General features: G+C 46.4%; 1 protein-coding gene across 8 annotated transcripts in view; it reads right to left on the bottom strand.

Moving 5' to 3' along the window:
* The window catches only part of TPST1 (tyrosylprotein sulfotransferase 1), a 149,352-nt gene extending 138,282 nt beyond the window's left edge, over nucleotides 1–11,070 (bottom strand). For 7 of the 8 annotated variants that reach the window (XM_055346985.2, XM_004045519.5, XM_019031444.4 and 4 more), the window contains exon 1: nucleotides 10,648–10,997. The gene's annotated coding sequence lies outside the window, so the exon portion shown is untranslated. Of the gene's footprint in view, nucleotides 1–10,647 lie in introns of all 8 variants that reach the window. The other variant, XM_019031443.4, reaches the window with a different exon arrangement.
* Nucleotides 11,071–18,449: the final 7,379 nt, after the last annotated feature.

Genomic DNA, 18,449 nt, shown 5'->3' with positions numbered 1-18,449 from the left:
GTGAAAGAGTAATTTAAAATTTTCCACAAAGAAACACCAGGACATTGGCCGGGCGCGGTGGCTCACATCCCAGCACTTTGGGAGGCCAAGGCGGGCGGATCACAAGGTCAGGAGATCGAGACCATCCTGGCTAACAAGGTGAAACCCCGTCTCTACTAAAAATACAAAAATTAGCCAGCTGTCGTGGCGGGCGCCTGTAGTCCCAGCTACTTGGGAGGCTGAGGCAGGAGAATGGCGTGAACCCAGGAGGCGGAGCTTGCAGTGAGCCGAGATCGTGCCACTGCACTCCAGCCTGGGCGACAAAGCGAGACTCCGTCTCAAAAAAAAAAAAGAAAGAAAAAGAAAAACCAGGACAAGATGGCTTCACTGGTAAATTCTATCAAAAGTTAAAAAAAAAAAAACTGACACTAATTCTTCTTAAAAATACATATTAGGAGGCTGAGCGCGGTGGCTCACGCCTGTAATCCCAGCACTTTGGAGGCCGACGCGGGCGGATCACGAGGTCAGGAGATCAAGACCATCCTGGCTAACATGGTGAAACCTCATCTCTACTAAAAATACAAAAAATTAGCTGGGCATGGTGGCAGGCACCTGTAGTCCCAGCTACTCAGGAGGCTGAGGAAGGAGAATCGTGTGAACCCAGGAGGCAGAGCTTGCAGCGAGCCGAGATCGCGCCACTTCACTCCAGCCTGGGCGACAGAGCAAGGCTGCATCTCAAAAAATATATATATATACATATATATAATATTAGGGTCAGGTATGGTGGCTCACACCTGTAATCCTAACACTTTGGGAGGGGAGGTTGAGGTGGGCAGATCACGAGGTCAAGAGATGGAGACCATCCTGGCCAACATGGTGAAACCCCGTCTCTACTAAAAATACAAAAATTAGACAGGCTTGGTGGCACGTGCCTGTAGTTCCAGCTACTCAGGAGGCAGAGGCAGGAGAATGGCTTGAACCCGGGAGGCGGAGGTTGCAGTGAGCCAAGATCGCGCCACTGCACTCCAACCTGGTGACAGAGAGAGACTCCATCTCAAAAAATATATATATAAATATATTTAATATAATATAGATTAATATGTTAAATATATATTTAAAACATATTAATATTTATATAGTTAATGCATATAACTTATAAATTATTTAGTGTAATATATAATATATAATAGATATAAAATGTATATCTATAAAAATATATATTTTAACCAACAAAAATATACATATAAATATATAATACATATTTAAAAACATATTAAATGCATATTATATATTTATATATATTTTTTTGTTGGTGGCCTTTTTTTTTAGGCAGGGTCTCACACTGTCGCCCAGGCTGGAGTGCAGTGGCAGGATCTCGCCTCCCCTCCCAGGTTCAAGAGATCCTCCTGCCTCAGCCTCCCAAGCAGCTGGTACTACAGGTGTGTGCTGCCATGCCATGCTAATTTTCATATTTTTTTATAGAGACGGGCTTTCATCATGTTACCCAGGCTGGTCTTGAACCCCTGGGCTCAAGCAATCTGCCTGCCTTGGCCTCCCAAAGTGCTGGAATTACAGGCATCAGTCACTGCACCAGCAACACCAATTCTTAATGACACTTCCGAACTCATTACATATACAGCCAATTTTAGTTGGATTTTGAAACCAAAAACACTACAAAAATAAATTGCAGCTCACTATTTATAAATAAATATAATTTATATTTATACTTATAAATACTTTAAAATTACAAAAAAATTAGTAAATATTAATAGTTAATATAGGGTAATAGTATATATTACTCTAAAAATGAAATAAAGGAGGACAATATTATATATGATTCTGTCTTTATTATGTGCTCAAAATAGATATTTCTATTCTATATAATATGAATCTATAAAGACAGAAAATAGATTAGTGGTTGCCTAGGGATGGAGAGGATGAAGAGTAGGAGAGTTGAGGATAATGGCTAAGGAGTGTGTGGTATGGTTTTTTTGTGGGTAGTGAAAATGTTCTAAAATTGATTGTGGTAATGATGTACAACTATATGAATATACTAAAAGTAAATGAATTTTACACTTTAAATGGTTGAACATGTGGCATGTGAATTATATCTCAGTAAAGCTGTTATGAAACAAAAGGCAGGCTGGGAGCTACATGCTCCTTCTCAGGTGACTGTCTACTAAAACATAAAGTTTAAATATGATCTATAACTCCTAACATAATATCCAAAATGTCCAAGATACAGTCAAAAGTCATTCATCATAGCAAGAACCAGGAAAACCACAATTTGAATGAGAAAAGACAATTAACAGATGCCAACAACAGGATGAATCAGATGTTGGAATGATCTGACAGAGATTTTAAAGCAGCCATTTTTTTTTTTTTTTTTTTTTTTTTGAGATGGAGTCTCACTCTGTCTCCCAGGCTGGAGTGCAGTGGCACGATCTCCGCTCACTGCAAGCTCCGCCTCCTGGGTTCGCGCCTCAGCCTCCCAAGTAGCTGGGACTACAGGCACCCGCCACCAAGCCTGGCTAACTTTTTGTATTTTTAGTAGAGACGAGGTTTCACCGTGTTAGCCAGGATGGTCTCGATCTCCCGACCTCGTGATCTGCCCGCCTCGGCCTCCCAAAGTGCTGGGATTACAGGCGTGAGCCACCGCGCCCGGCCTATTCTTTAACAAGCCATTACATAATTACACTCTTTAAACAAATGACAAAATAGAAAATCTCACCAAAGAAGTAGAATAGACAAAAAATAACCCAATAAAAATTATAGAACTGAAAAACAACCAAAATAATAACTCGGTGGGTTAGCTCAACAGCAGAATGAATATAACACAGGTAAGAATCAATAAACTTGAAACAAGAATTACCCAATCTAAACAACAGACAGAAAAATAAGACTGGAAAAAAATTAAAAGAAAATAGTGCCTCACGTCCTGTGAGACAGTAACAAAAGATCTAACACTCAGTCACAGAATGAAAGGAGACAGAGAGTGGTACTGAAAAATTATTCTAAGAAGTGACTGAAAACTTCTCAGATGTGGTAAAAGACGAATCTGCAGCTCAAGAAATTAAGAGAACTCAAAACAGAAAAACCCAAAGAAATTCGTGCAGACACATCATAATTTAACTTCTGAAAACTAAAGACAAAGAAAAAACCTCTAAAGCAGTTGGGGAGAAAGGATGTTACCTATAAGAAAATGAATTCTAATGACAGGGTTTCTTATCTGAAAAAAGTTTCTCAACATTTCTCAAATGTTAAAAGCAAAGAACTGTCAACCACAAATCCTATAAAAAGAAACAGCTGACAAAATCTTAAGAAAAAAAAAGAACAAAAGATTCCATGGTTTATATCTAAGCCCTGAGAAATCAGAAAATAGAAAATGCACTGAGGTCGGGCGCAGTGGCTCACACCTCAGCACTTTGGGAGGCCAAGGTAGGGGAATCACTTGAGGTCAGGCGTTCGAGACCAGCCTGGCCAACATGGTGAAACCCCGTCTCTACTAAAAATACAAAAATTAGCTGGGCGTGGTAGCGGGAGCCTGTAATGCCAGCTACTTGGGAGGCTGAGGCAGGAGAATCTCTTGAACCCGGGAAATGAAGGTTGCAGTGAGCCGAGATCGTATCACTGCACTCCAGCCTGGGCGACAGAGTAGGACTCTGTCTCAAAAAAAAAAAAAGAAAAAAGAAAAGAAAATACACTGATATCAATATATGAGCAATCACAGGTGCTTCCTACAACAGTGCTTAAATACATGGGAATTATTTCTTCCTACCCTTCACCAATCCCAGTGAGATTCATTTAGGTATAGGGCTTGCTTAAGGCATATTCCTTACTTCCTTAATTTTCTTAGTTAAAAAGAAATTGTTATGCCACTGTTCAAGATCTTTTATCAAATTGACAGTTTTTGTTCTAGTTAAAAATTCCAAAGCTCATGAGCCTAAAATCAAGAGCTATTTGTTTTAAAAAGATACAAGATCGATATACCTTAATAGTATGAAATAAAGTCTATTTTAAATAGTATCTTCTAAAGACAAAGCCTGAATAAACCTCTGTAGTAACTGTCACAGCTTAACCACCTTAAAAGCCAAGACATTACAGAGCAAATAATATTTATATTAATCCACTCTAATTTATAAAGATTGTTTTGGGGTTTTTTTGTTTGTTTCTTTTTGAGGCAGAGTCTTGCTCTGTCGCCAGGCTGGAGTGCAGTGGCGCAATGTTGGCTCACTGCGACCTCCGCCTCCCGGGTTCAAGGGATTCTCCTGCCTCAGCCTCCCGAGTAGCTGGGACTACAGGCACCCACCACCATGCCCAGACAATTATTGTATTTTTAGTAGAGACCAGGTTTCACCACGTTGACCAGGATGGTCTCCATCTCTTGACCTCGTGATCCCCCTGCCTTGGCCTCCCAAAGTGCTGGGATTTCAGGCGTGAGCTACTGCGCCCGGCAAGACTGTGTGTTTTTAAAACAAGAATGACTGCGCATATTTGACCAGTGACTTGTTAAGCAGAAAAGAAAGAAACAGCTGGTTAGTTTGCAAAATCATGAGTTCAAGCTCTGTTTTATATCACTTATCAACTGATTTATTCAACCAACTTTTATCAAGTTTCTAAAATGTATCAAGTACTGTGCAAGGCAGTGATGAAAAGATAAATAAGGCATGGTTTCAGACTTCAAGGAATTCCTTAGCTATAAAAATGGACCAGCCGGGCGTGGTGGCTCACGCCTGTAATCCCAGCACTTTGGGAGGCTGAGGCGGGCAGATCACCTGAGGTCAGGAGTTCGAGACCAGCCTCAATATGGAGAAACCCCGTCTCTACTAAAAATACAAAATTAGCTGGGCGTAGTGGTGCATGCCTGCAATCTCAGCTACTCAGGAGGCTGAGGCAGGAGAATTGCTTGAACCTGGGAGGCGGAGGTTGCGGTGAGCCAAGATCGCGCCATTGCACTCCAGCCTGGGCAACAAGAGCGAAACTCCATCTCAAAAAATAAAATAAAATAAAATAAAAATAAAAATGGACCCAGCAGATATAATTTAAATAAAATGTGATAACTCCTTTAATAGGTAAATGTACACAGTACCAGGAAAGCAAGAAACTATGTCAACAAAGGCAATATTTATCCTGGTGTGTGTGTGTGTGTGTGTGTGTGTGTGTGTGTGTGTGTGTGTGAGAGAGAGAGGCAGACAGACAGACAGGGTCTCACTCTGTCACTCAGGCTGGAGAGCAATGGCATGATCATAGCTCACTGCAGCCTCAAACTCCTGGGCTCAAGCAATCCTCCTGCCTCAGCCTTCTACATGGCTGGAACTACAGGCATGTGCCATCACATGTGCCTGGCTAGTTTTTTCATATTTTGTAGAGACAGGGATCTTGCTGTGTTGCCCAGGCTGATCTCAAACTCCTGGTCTCAAGCAATCCTCCCACCTCAATCTGCCCAAACTCTGGGATTACAGGTGTGAGCCACCACACCCAGCTATCCTGATATTTAAAGGATGAGTTACTACTATTGTTCTTCAGGGTTCTATCACTCCCTCTTTGGGCTCTCAGCCCAGTTCTCAGTCCTAGATACCTATCACCATCTCATGGGAAGCATCTTTAAAGTAACAAGGTCTGGCCCTGCACCAGACCAAATGATACAGAATCCCTGTGGATGCCTCGATCCCCCATCCTCATTCTTTAAAAGCTCCCCAGGTGGTTTTTAAGTAGTGCCTATGTTGAAAATCACTGAACCAGGCAATCTCACCTACTTCTGATGACTTCACTTTCAATTCTAGCACAGACCCTCCATATATATCTCCATCTTTAGGGCCAACTGCTCTCTCAGGCTATTTCCTGGGCATCAAGATGTTATCACTGGCTTCCTCCTTTTCCCTCAAAATTTGTTTATTTTCCTGTATTTCCTACCTGGATGAACAGAACCACCATTACCCAGACACCCAAGCCTGAACTCAGTATGTCATCCTTGACCCTTCCTTCTCCCTCTCTCTCACCTATACACTTAACCAGTTCTCCTTACTCCACAAATTCACTCCCAAATCTAACCCCTTGGCCTCACTGGCCTCATTATCTTTCACCTACATTCCTATAATGACCACCTATTGGTCTTTGTGCACCTAGTCTTGCCCCTCTCTAACCTGTTCTCTACAATGCTACCAGAGATCAGAGTAATTTTTCTGAAAATACACCTGGGCCAGGCACAGTGACTCACACCCATAATCCCAACACTTTGGGAAGTCAAGGCAGAGGGTTACCTGAAGCCAGGAGTTCAAGACCAACCTGGGCAACACAGCAAGACCCCCATCTCTAGAAAAATAAATAAACATAATCAAAATATACCTGGTCACAATACTAATTCATGTTACCTGCCAGAGTAGGGGATGCAGACATGAATCAAAACCCATCCTGATTTCAAAGCCCTACCCTTAGAGTAGAGAAAGACATGTAAACAAGTAAATGACAGTAGAGATGAAGAGACATGGATTGCAGGCAGATGTGGGAATGCTTTACTGCAGAGATAACCAGAAGCCTGTATAATCTACAGGTGGCTAAGTGGGAAAACACATTCCACAGAGAAAGAGAAACATAAAGCCATTTAGGCATGTTCAGGTAATAGAGGTGATTTTATATGGCTGAGGCAAAAGGCAAGGCATGCAGCAAGACACAAAGCCTGAGATGGGAACAAGCCAGACTTTGTAAGATCTGCCCAGGAAGAAATCCTTCAAAGGTTCCTCGCTATCATCAGGATCATGTGTTAGGACACACAAGGTCATTCATGAGCGGCTCCTATATACCTTCCCAGCCTCATTGCTCATTATGCCCATTCTCCAGCCTTTCCAAATTACCAGTTCTTTCCCAAAAGCACCAGGTTATCACACATTTTTCTTTTTTCTTTAATTTTGAGATGGAGTCTCACTCTGCTGCCCAGGCTGGAGTCAGCTCACTGTAACCTCTGCCTCCCAGGTTCAAGCGATTCTCCTGCCTCAGCCTCCTGAGTAGCTGGGATTACAGGCACCCACCACCATGCCCGGCTAATTTTTGTATTTTTAGTAGAGATGGGGTTTCACCATGTTGCCCGGGCTGATCTTGATGGTCTTGATCCGTCTGCCTCAGTGTCCCAAAATGCTGGGATTACAGGCGTGAGCCACCGCGCCCAGCCTATGATACACTTTTCTATATGTTACCTTCTCTTCCAAACTGCCCATCTCCCCTTACCTTTCCTTGTCTAGATTCAGCTCTTCTGAAAACTTAGTTTACTGAGCACTATGTACCTGGCAATTTGCTAGAAACTGGAGATACGATGAGATATGACACAACTCTTTCTCTTAAAGGGTTCACTCTCAAGTCAGGGAGAAAAATAAGAAAACAGAACATTATAAATAGTAAAAATGGGCTGGGCACAGTGGCTCACGCCTGTAATCCCAACACTTTGGGAGGCTGAGGCAGGCAGACTGCTTGAGGTCAGGAGTTTGAGACCAGCCTGTCCAACATGATGAAACCCTGTCTCTACTAAAAATACAAAAATTAGCTGGGTGTGGTGGCAGGCGCCTGTAATCCCAGCTACGCGGAAGGCTGATGTACGAGAATCACTCAAACCCTGGAGGCAGAGGTTGCAGCGAACTAAGATGGTACCACTGCACTCCAGCCTGGGCAACAGACCAAGACTGTGTCACAAAAAAAAAACTAAAAATGGTATAAGTGGTAAAAATGGAGATGGAAGTATGTACAGGGTGCTGTGGAAACACAAAGAAAAGTCACCTAACCCAAACTAAGGAGGAGGGGTAGTCAGAAAAAGTCCTAGGTGCCTGTAGACAGAAACTTGTCCTCACTCTCACCAGGGTGATGCTCCCGGAGCACCCTGTAGTCATCTCTGTCACAGTCTTGATTTTATGGTAGGTAGTGAATGGTCTGTTTCTTTACTGCTTTTTTCTCTGGATCACAAAGGGCCCAGGAAGGGGATGCGCCCATGCTACAGAAGGCCTGGAAGGACTGGCTCAACATGCTAAGGGTTTGGGAGCTGATGAGAATTTTTAAAGAAAACAAGCAGCATGACCAGATTGATAGTTCAGAAATGGAACCAATTCCAGCAGCAACGTGGAGGATTAAGTAGACTACAGGACCCAGAGGTTCAGAAAAAGCATAACCAAGGTCTGAACCAGTCTTCTGGCAATGAAGAGAGAGAAAAAAAAAGATCTTATGAAGAGAGGAAAAAAAAAGATCTTATGAAGAGAGGAAAAAAAAAGATCTGAGGTAGCAACAACAATAGGATCTATGCTAGACTTAATGTGAGGAGAAAAGAAGATGATTTTAAGGTTTCTAAAGATCTTAAAATAGTAATGTTTGTATATGTGCTTAAAGGGGGCTATGGGTGGAGAGAAAGGGAAGGAAAAGGTAACCACATTTGAAGTAATCAAGCATCCACATACAGCTATGCAGTAGGCAGATGAAAATTAGAACCTGAGGTTCAAGAGAAACGGGGACCAAATAGACGTCTTCGAAAACCATAAATATACAGGTGCTATTTGAAGCCATGAAAGGAAGTGTAATCACACAAGGAAATTAGAGAAAAGAACAAAAATGAAACCCTAAGGAATGCCACATTAATCTGAGAAGAATAAAAAAAGAAAAGGGAAGCATCAAGAAAAGCTTTGTTTTGGTCTGAATGGTGGAAACCTGAGGATGTATACCATCCAACAGAAAAAATAATAATATGGGAAGAGATCAAAGACGTTAGCTTTCGAAAGTAAGACCCCTCTTCTTCTGAGATCAGAGGAAAGGATATTAGAAATCAGGTACAGACAGGCACAGACAAAAATGACCTCTCCTTAAGAACTCAGGGCTGATGCCCACCAATTTATTCTGTGAAGTTAAGCAGCAAAATAAGCAATGAAGAGAAGGCAAGAGTAGGACAAAGAGTCAGAGAAGAATGGTAAAGATCCATAAACAGCCATTTAGATTTTAGGACATAAGAGGAATCTAGAGGTTAAGTCAAAGGATCTCCAGGATCCAGAAGTGCAGAAACAGCACCCAGCAGTTTAGTTACATGATTTTTGCCAGCCTGCCCTGGGAGCCCAGGAGCAGAAAAAGCTGACTGATTCGTCCAGGCCTGAGACCATCAGAGCAAAGGTGGCAAGAATAGTACAGGGCCAATGACAATGCTTTTATCATTTTAAAAAGTCAAACGTATTTTACTCTTTTTTAAAAATCGACTCGCTATTTCCTCCAAGAGCGAGTGTTTGGAGAGGGGGAGGGAGGGGGTGGATAATTCCTCTCTCACTCTTAGAGGACTTGTCAGAAGTTTCATTCTTAAGCATATTTGGTCTGTACAGCAGCTGATTCCAGGAAATCCAAATCCTGATTCCTCCTGGATCTTAAAAGATGAAAATTCATTGCAGCTCCCTGGACTATCCAGCTAATAGATAAACACGTACCACATTGCTTATATACTATGCCACTTTAGCTGGGAGGTAGGGGCTCTTTCTTTCCTAAAAAGAAAGTTACCCAAACACTGCAGATGGGGATGGAGAGGGGATGGGGAGTAATTACACCGCAAAGCCTGCTGACTAGCAGCCTAAGAATCCTTTAGAAAGGCAATTAACATAAAACAATACATGGCACGGATAGCAGAATTGTTTCTTCTTAATGAATGCAGTAAGTAATTGACCATTTAATCGCTTTACTGGAGTTCACCAATTTCTCCTGCCATCTCCCATACCATTCTTCAGGCAGAGTCAAATCCCTGCGGACACTGGACTTCTTGCTACCATCATCTGGAAAGTACAAAACGCCTGGAAGGAGGAAGAGGCTAACATGCGTGACCACCCACCATGTACCAGGCCTACTGTGTGCTAGACTCTGGGCAAGGGACTTTACATGTTATGGGGTGCAGCTCATGTAAGGACGAATGAAGATATTACACTATGGATCTGAGCCGGGCGCAGTGGCTCACGCCTGTAATCCCAGCACTTTGGAGGCCGAGGCAGAAGGATAGCTTGAGGTCAGGAGTTCGAAGCCAGCCTGGGCAACATAGAGACTCCATCTCTTAAAAAAAAAAAAAAAAAAAAAAGCGATGGATCTGGCATTGCAGAGAGTGGGAAAGTGTCTGGAGGTTTAAGAGTAAGAGAAGGAAGAGGAGATCGCGATGGTGGGTGGTCAAAGTGAGGGGAGAAGAGGCGAGTTGGGAAAGGAAGGTGCTTAGGAGCAAAAGGGCAAGACCCAGGGACACCTGGAGCGGGGCGGGCGACTGCCATGCAGACAGGACTACGTACAACGGGTAGGATGATGGGGCGATGAGCTCAAGAAGCGCAGCCGGGGTAGACGTGGGGGCAAATGTCCGATCCCGGCGAGACGAGGGTCTCATCCCAGGGGACTGCGGGGCTAGGACGTGGTCCCAGGGCTGCGAGAAGGGAGAGAAGGGGCAGAGGGGAGAGGCCCCGGCGGCCGGGGCGAAGCCGAGCCAATGCCGGCGATGGGGGAAGGGACGTGGGAGCAGGGGCCGGACGGGCCAGACCCGGGGCTCCGCGCTCGGGGGCGGGGTTGGACAACCGGGAGGCACCGAGCAGAAGGCGACAAGGGGCCAAGGGATGCCAGGACGGGGCACAGGGCCGGGTGTGAGGAGACGAGAGGGGAGCGGAGCCGCGGCGAGCGCGGCGTCCCCCTTACCTGGGATGAGTGAGGAGTCGCCGCGCCGCCTGAACGGCATCCTGGCCTCAGCCGCTGGTCCCACCGCCTTCGGTGGGGGGCCACTCGGGAGCCCGCCCTCACCGCCAAGCGCCGGCAGCTGCCAGCCTGGACCGGCCCCGCAGAGCAGCGCCGTTCCGACCCGCAACCGAAGCCGCCTCAGCAGCGTCTCCCGCGGTCGCCGACTCAGCGCCAACCGCCAGGGTCCGGGGAGGTGGCGGGATCACACATCTGCTACGATTGGCTGAGCGGACGATGTGTCGGCTGCTCTGATTCGTGAGTTCCGGCCGGCTGCCCACCGAAGGAGGCGGGGCTGGGAATGGAGCTGGGTCCGGCAGGCGCCTAGGGGCGGGGGTCTGACGTTGTAGCCGGCCAGCGCCCGCACAGCCCTTCCCGTGCGCGCTCCCGAGGGGGCTTCCCGGCAGCCGCACGTCTGGCCGGGTGGTTGCCCTAGCAACAGCGCGCGTGGCCTGGCTGCAGGGGAGCCGCGGGCAGGTGGCGGTCCTCACCGCCCCCACCCCCAACGTGGGTGGCCCAGAGGCCTTCATCAGTGAAACCCTAGGACAGGAGAAGAAAATGAACTTTTCCTGATAATTCCTCTCCTCTGCTTCAGAGCCCACCTTTGCCCGCTGCTGGCAGAGAAGCTGTCATCTCCTCGGGGAGATAACGCGCAAATGCAAATAACGAACTCAAACACTATTTCATCCCCACGAGAGTGTAGACGTGCAATAGTCCCTCCCAACCACAGAGGTGGGGGGCTGACGCCCTAAAAGAAAGAAATGAAAACTAGGGAGAAAAAGGCAAAGAAGCAAAAGAAAGGTGGGGAAAGGGCAGATATTTCACAAAATGATCCATTCATTTTACAGTTTCTTCCTACAGACACATCTACACCAGGTTCTGTCAAAGCAATTATTTCTACGCCAGTGACATGGATTAGAGAAAGCATAAGTGCAGAATCTAACAGCTGTATTCAAAATTGCTCTCTACTAGGCCAGGTGCGATGGCTCATGCCTCTAATCACAGCACTTTGGGAAGCCAAGGCTGGTGAATCACCTGAGATCAGGAGTTCGAGACCAGCCTGGCCAACATAGTGAAACCCCGTCTCTGCTAAAAATACAAAAATTAGCCGGGCATGGTGGCGGACGCCTGTCGTCCCAGCTACTGGGGAGGCTGTGGCAGGAGAATTGCTTGAACCCGGGAAGGTAACTACCTTCCTTTGCACACAGTATAATATTTTCAAAGTTCATCCATGTTGTAGCATGTATTGGCACTTCATTCCTTGTTACGGCCGAATAATAGTCCATTATACAGACATCACCTCTTTTTTTTGAAGAGTCTCACTCTGTCTCCCAGGCTGGAGTGGAGTTATGTGATCTTGGCTCACTGCAACCTCCACCTCCTAGGCTCAAGTGATTCTCATGCCTCAGCCTCCAAAGTAGCTAGAATTACATGCATGTGCCACCATGCCTGGCTAATTTTTATATTTTTAGTAGAGACAGGGTTTCATCAAGTTGCCCAGGCTGATCTTGAACTCCTGGCCTCAAGTGATCTGCCTGCCTTGGCCTCCCAAAGTGCTGGGATTACAGGCATGGGCCACTGTGCCTGGCTGGACATCATCTTTTATTTATCCATTAATCCATTGATGGACATCTGTTTCTACTTTTTTGGCTATTATACATGATGCTGCTATGAACATTTGTGTAGAAGTTTTTGTGTGTGGCCGGGCGCAGTGGCTCACGCCTGTAATCCCAGCACTTTGGGAGGCCGAGCTGGGCGGATCACAAGGTCAGGAGATCGAGACCATCCTGGTTAACACGGTGAAACCCCGTCTCTACTAAAAATACAAAAATTTAGCCAGGCATGGTGGTGGGCGCCTGTAGTCCCAGCTACTCGGGAGGCAGAGGCAGGAGAATGGCGTGAACCCGGGAGGTGGAGGTTGCAGTGAGCCAAGATTGTGCCACTGCACTCCAGCCTGGGCAACAGAGCGAGACTCCGTCTCAAAAAAAAAAAGAAGTTTTTGTGTGGACCTCATTTGATCTTTACAGCAACTGTCTAAGGTACATATGATATCTCCTTCTACAGATAACCAGCTGACTGGGTGTGGTGGCTCACGCCTGTAATCCCAGCACTTTGGGAAACCCAGGCAGGAGGGTCCCGTGAGCCCAGGAGTTCTAGGCTGCAGTGAGCCATGATGGCACCACTGCACTCCAGCCTGGGTGACAGACTGAGACCTTGCCTCTCACCCAAAAAAAAAAAAAATAATTATATATATATATATATGTGTGTGTGTGTGTATATATGTGTGTGGGTGTATACACACACACACACAGAGATAGATAAGAAAACTGACTAAAAGATGGTAGGCAGCAATTTTGTTGTTTGTTTGTTTTTGTTTTGAGATGGAGTTTCGCTCTTGTTGCCCAGGCTGCAGTGCAATGGTATGACCTTGGCTCACTACAACCTCCGCCTCCCGGGTTCAAGTGATTCTTCAGCCTCAGCCTCCCCAGTAGCTGGGATTACAGGCGCCTGCCACCATGCCCAGCTAATTTTTTTGTAGTTTTATTAGAGACAGGGTTTTGCCATGTTGGCCGGGCTGGTCTCGAACTCCTGACCTCAGATAATCTGCCCGCCTCCACCTTCCAAAGTGACGGGATTACAGGTGTGAGCCACCGCGCCCACCTTTTGTTTTGTTTTTAGAGACAGGGTCTCACTATGTTGCCCAAGCTAGTCTCGAACTTCTGACCTCAAGCGATCCTCTAACCAGTCTTTTAATGTTAAGCAAGGGCCAAGTTACATTCTGCTTTCTACATTTCAGACCTCTTCAGGAAAAGGACTCACCATGGCCTCAGTAATACGGAAGCCACCACCGGTGCACAGCCCCTGCCAGGCTCTTTCCACAAAGTAGAGATGGAGATCTGAGATAACCTCCCACACTGCCCAGAAAATCCTTCCCCCACCTGTAAGACCTAGAAAAAGAATTAGCCACATGGGGAGCTGACACTGGTCCTCCTAGCACGTATTAAATTGTGAGAACGAATTCTAGATGTGGGGAATTCAGTAAGAAGAAAGGACACGATCCTTTCAGTGAAACCTGTCATACGGCAGGATGTCTCACTGAGCAGGACAGCTTCAGGTGATCCGGGGACTACACTCTGAGGCAGGAGTAAGAAGCAGGGTCCAGCCTCTGACAGGGTCCAGCCTCTGAGGCAGAAGTAAGAAGCAGCTTGATCTGAAGCAAAGCTCAGGGTTATTGAGAACAAGATGAACTTTTCCTGCTTTCTAAATCTGCCCCAACACATATAGTATATGTGCTAGAAGGAAAAAAAGACTCCAAAATATACTCAAGTGAAAAGAACAAAGTTCAAAACAGTGCGTATAATATACCCATTTGTATATATTTAAAATACACATACACACACACTTGTTATTTTCAGAGGAAATATCAAGAAAGATGCACACATTAAATTGGTAACAGTGTTGTCTCTGGGAGGGAAACTGAAGGACTTGGGCACAGGAATAGGAAAGAGACTAATTCTTTGCTATGTACTCTTGGGCACCTTTAAAAATTATGTGCTATGTGCTTGGATTACCTTTTTTTTTTTTTTCTTATTTTAATAGGCAGGGTCCCATTCTGTCACCCAGGCTGGAGTACAGTGGCATAGTCATAGCTCACTGCAGCCTCAAACGCCTGGGCTCAAGTGATCCTCCCACCTCAGCCTCCTGAGTAGCTAAGACTACGGGTGCATGCCACCCACTCCCTGCTATTTTTTTTTTTTAGACAGAGTCTCGCTCTGTTGCCCAGGCTGGTGTGCAGTGGCATGATATTGGCTCACTGCAACCTCTGCCTCCCAGGTTCAAGCAATTCTCCTGCATCAGCCTCTCAAGTAGCTGGGATTACAGGTGCCCGCCACCACGCCCAGCTAATTTTTGTATTTTTAGTAGAGACAGGGTTTCACCATGTTGGCCAGGCTGGTCTCGAACTCCTGGCCTCATGTGATCTGCCCACCTTGGCCTCCCAAAGTGCTGGGATTTCAGGTGTAAGCCACCGTGCCCAGCCTTTTACTTTTTTTTTTTTTTTTTTTTGGCAGAGATGGGATCTTGCTATGTTGCCCAAACTGGTCTTGAACTCCTGGGCTCAAGCAGTCCTCCAACGTTGGCCTCCCAAAATGGTGGGATTATAGGCATGAGCCATCACGCCTGGCCTGGATTCATACAAGGAATGAATACATAACTTTTTTTAAAGGAAAACTTGTTCCTGAAAAACTGTCCAAGACTGTATGCACATCTGATTCACACCACATTTCTATTCCTCTGTGTAATTTAATGAGCCTCATAGATTCTGAACACTCTTTCTGCATTTCTATTTTCTCTCCCGGGCTTTACCTTTCCAGGTGATCAGCCCAGAATTAGATCACCTCACCAGAGAGCATCAGCCAGGTATGGTGGCTCACACCTGTAATGCCAGCACTTTGGGAGTCTGAGGAGGGCAGATCACTTGAGATCAGTAGTTCGAGACCAGCCTGGTCAACATGGTAAAACCCAATCTCCACTAAAAACACAAAAATTAGCCAGGTGTGGTGGGGGCACACCTGTAATCCCAGCAACTCGGGAGGCTGAGGCAGGAGAATCGCTTGAACTCAGGACGTGGAGGCTGCAGTGAGCGGAGACTGTGCAACTGCACTCCAGCCTGAGCGACAGCACAAATCTCTGTCTCAAAAAAATTAAAAAAAGATAACCTCGGTCGGGCGCGGTGGCTCACGCCTGTAATCCCAGCACTTTGGGAGGCCAAAGCGGGCAGATCACGAGGTGAGGAGATCAAGACCATCCTGGCCAACATGGTGAAACCTCCTCTCTAAAAATACAACAATTAGCCGGGCATGGTGCCGCGCGGCGGTAGTCCCAGTAACTCAGGAGGCTGAGGCAGTCAGATTCCTTGAACCCAGGAGGCAGAGGCTGCAGTGAACCGAGATAGTGCCCCTGCACTCCAGCCTGGGCGACAGAGCGAGACTCTGTCTCAGAAAAAAAAAAACAAAAAGGGACACAAATGCAGCAAAGCTCTCTTCATGGCATTTTCATTCTAGGGTCTGGCACGGAGGGAAGATGGTGGCAGAGGTGGGAAATGGCAGAGATGGGGAGTCCCTCAGAAATGAAAAATTTGAGGCCAGGCGCAGTGGCTCACGCCTGTAATCCCAGAATTTCAAGAAGCGAGGCGATCAGATCACTTGAGGTCAGAAGTTCGAGACCAGCCTGGCCAACATGGTGAAACCCCATCTCTACTAAAAATACAAAAATTAGCTGGGTGTGGTGGTGGGCACCTGTAATCCCAGCTACTCGGGAGGCTGAGGCAGGAGAATCACTTGAACCCAGGAGGTGGCGGTTGCAGTGAGCTGAGATTGCACCACTGCACTCCAGCCTGGGAGACAGAGCAAGATTCCATCTCAAAAAAAAAAAAAAAAAAAGGAGATGAATGTGTCTGTCACAACCAGCAGCAACTGGCCTGGCACTGGATGGATGTTTGGATGGACGGATGGACAGGTAATGAATGGCTAGATGAACAGCAAACACTGCAATTGTCAAAGAAGGCCAGCAGGGCACGGGAGCCGGGAGCTGGGACCCAGGGAGAACAGGAGGACACTTGGGTCACTCAGGGTCCTGCCAGGAAAGGCCAGGGAGACTCCAGGAGAGGACTCCAGAGCCAAAGATCTTTGATGGAGAACTGAGAGTTAAGCTTTCACTCCACCTAAAGTGACCTAAAAGCCCGGCTAATTTGGGATGAGATGAAACACTTACCTGCACACAGCATCAGAGAGTCAATGGCCTGCGGCAAGCACCTCACAGTTCTCTTGAAGCTTCTGGGATACAGGGATTTAAGGCAGAAAGAAAAGGGTGATACAATTTAAAGAAAAAGAAAAATGTGAGCAGGACTCCTGACTTTCTCCACCCCTAGATCCTGGAAAACTGGGCAGGTCAGGCCCCTCAGCCACATCATCATTTGAAAATGAAAATTCAGCCCAGCCTATGAGCAGGCATTTTCCAAGTGGCTACAGAATTCCTGCACCTTCCAAAAATACCTCTTCATGCAACTCCTGCCAGGGAGAGAGAGCCACATGCCCAGGCTGGAGCCAACCAACTGGGCTTCCTGAACCCGGGAGCTGCCACCATGTGCTCTGCAGACCCCAGATTCAGGAAATGTCCACTGCTCCATAGGGAAACCCAGACAGAGAGCTGTGCTGTGTTCCAGGCTGAGAGCAAAGCATCCTCTAGTTTTACTTATGACCAAGGAGATTGTAAGGCTTCCAGGAATGTTTTCTAAACCTCACCATGCATCTAAACTACCTGCATAGCTTAGTAAAGTAAACACCAGCCTCTCCGCAGTTTTAGGAAGCAGAAGATCTGGGAGGAACTCCCCACAACCCCCACAGTGAGATGGGGTGGGCTAGTGATTGACGGGCAGCATTAGGGTGTCTTCAGAGAGACTGGCTGGTGATATGCTGTTTCTTGAAATGGGAGCAATTAGCTGGTTTATTTACTTTGTGAAATTTCATCAAGCTACATATACATGTGGGCTTTGCTGTATTTTTTTAAATTTTATTTTATTTTTCTTTAATTGAGACAGGGGTTTCACTGTATTGCCCAGGCTGGTCTTGAACTTCTTGGGCCCAAGTGATCCTCCCGCCTCAGCTTCCCAAAGTGCTGGGATTATAGGAGTGAGCCACCATGCCTGGTCTTTTCTGTATGTTTGTTACACTTCATTTAAAAAGAATAATAATAATAGAACTATGCGAGGTGGTTCACACCTGTAATCCTAGCACTGTGGGAGGCCAAGACAGAGGATCACTTAAGGCCAGGAGTTCCAGCCTGGGCAACATAGAGAGACCCTGTCTCCACTTAAAAAAAAAACAAAGGTCAGGCACAGTGGCTCACGCCTGTAATCCCAACACGTTGGGAGGCCAAGGCATGAGGATCGCCTGAGGCCAGGAGTTCAAGACCAGCCTGGGCAACATAGGGAGAGCCTCAGCTCTACAAAAAAATTTTTAAAAATTAGCCAGAATGGGCCAGGCACGGTGGCTCACGCCTTTAATCCCAGCACTTTGGGAGGCCGAGGAGGGTAGATCACGAGGTCAGGGGATCGAGACCATCCTGGCTAACACGGTGAAATCCCATTTCTACTAAAAATACAAAAATAAAATTTGCCAGGCATGGTGGCAGGCACCTGTAGTCCCAGCTACTCGGGAGGCTGAGGCGGGAGAATGGCGTGAATCCAGGAGGCGGAGCTTGCAGTGAGCCGAAATCATGCCATTGCACTCCAGCCTGGGCGACAGAGCGAGACTCTGTCTCAAAAAAAAAAAAAAAAAAGTTAGCCAGTGTAGTAATGCATGCCTGCAGTCCCAGCTACTTGGGAGGCTGGGCAGGAACATCTCTTGAGGCCAGGTGTTTGAGACCAGCCTGGACAACACAGTGAGACCCACTCTCTACAAAAATAGTTAACCAGGTGTGGTGGTGTGCACCTGTAGTCCCAGCTACTTGGGAGGCTGAGGTGGAAGAATTGCTGGAGCCCAGGAGTTTGAGACTGCAGTGAGCTGTGATCATGCCACTGCACTCCAGCCTGGGCAACCAAGGAAGATCTGTCTAAAAAAAAAAAAAAAAAAGGCCAGGCACAGTGGCTCACTCCTGTAATCCCAGCACTTTGGGAGGCTGAGGCAGGTGGATTGCCTGAGGTATGGAGTTCGAGACAAGTTTGGCCAACATGGTGAAACCCTGTCTTTACTAAAAAATACAAAAAA

This window comes from Gorilla gorilla, chromosome 6, assembly GCF_029281585.2.
Source record: "Gorilla gorilla gorilla isolate KB3781 chromosome 6, NHGRI_mGorGor1-v2.1_pri, whole genome shotgun sequence".
Lineage (NCBI taxonomy): Eukaryota > Metazoa > Chordata > Mammalia > Primates > Hominidae > Gorilla > Gorilla gorilla.
This window is presented reverse-complemented; position numbering and strand designations above follow the sequence as displayed.